A 1,356-nucleotide genomic window follows, 5' to 3' on the forward strand; every position below is an offset into this window, starting at 1 on the left:
AGGCACTTTGATAGCTATTGGAATGGTTAGAATCAGTGTCAGTTCCCCCTCAAAGGCTTCTAGATAGGGGGAGAACACAAATTTAGACATTATTTTAGAACAATAGCAGGTTGTCTTCCTTAGCTACAGGTGGGCGCTACAGTACTGCAGACCAAGATTTGAAGTCTTATATCTGAGCAGCACTTCCTGATTAAGAACAAAATCATCAATGAGAAATAATTGTCTAAATAACTTTTTATATGGACTTAAGCCTAATGTCTGGGAAGCGTAATCCCTTGAACTCTTAAAGAAATATACTGATCAATTCACTCTTTGGTTATACTTTCCTTTTGGGTGTTTAAGACCATACAGTTGGACCAACCAAATCAATTTATTTTTACACTTAAGGTCATTTGAGGATCTGTTCTTCAGGGGTCACCTGGGCTCGGGAGGAGCTCCTGGCTCCTTTCTTTTACCAGTTCCTTCTATGTGAAGATAAGTCAAAGGTCCTGCTCGACCATGTCCGGCTTCACTTGGAAGCATGAAAGAGATGTTTCCTCTGAGTTGACCCTCCTCTTTGTAGACTGGACACTGGTTCAAGTCCATCTTGTGGGGTCTCCATGTCCTCCATGAACAAGAGGACAGGTGATTCACCACAATTACAGGACATTTTGAGAGATGTTCCGTAGTCCCCTGGAACTTAGTCGACCTTGAAGGGCAAGGGGCAAAAATTGTCCTTTAAGTCCCTTTGACCAGATTAGTATAGGTCTCAAAGTATGGCTGTTAAACATCCATTAAGGTTAGTTCCACAAGTCAATAGTGATATTAAGGGCTGATAAGAGGATGTGGAAAGGAGAGAATATTGGTCAAATAGTGCAAAGTTTCCATTAGATGGGGGATTACATGCTGGAGCTCTAGTACACAGAAAGACTGCCATAGTGAATAATATGCTACAGACTTGAAAACTGCTAAGACAGCAGACTTTAAATGTTAAGTATCTGAGGTGACAGATACAGTAATTAACTTGATTGAATCATTTCATTTTTTGAAATTTTTATGGGGGGGGAAGGTATGTGCACTTGGGTGCAAGTACCTCCAGAGGCCAGAGACCTCAGATCCCCCAGGAGGTGGAGTCTGAGAGTTGTGAGTCACCTGATAGCATTGCCGGGAACTGAACTCAGATCCTCGGGAACAGCAGCAAGTGCTCTTAACCTATAAGCCATCCCTCCAGGCCCTCATTTTATAATGTATACAAATATCAAAACATGGTGTTATACATGTATATATATATATATGTTCTATTTTTAAATATGTTTTAAAGATTATGAAATTTTGTGAACTTCAGGCACCATGACTCATTAGCTGGGGGGGGGGGGG

This window comes from Nannospalax galili, unplaced genomic scaffold (genome assembly GCF_000622305.1).
Source record: "Nannospalax galili isolate Female #2095 unplaced genomic scaffold, S.galili_v1.0 scaffold291, whole genome shotgun sequence".
NCBI lineage: Eukaryota > Metazoa > Chordata > Mammalia > Rodentia > Spalacidae > Nannospalax > Nannospalax galili.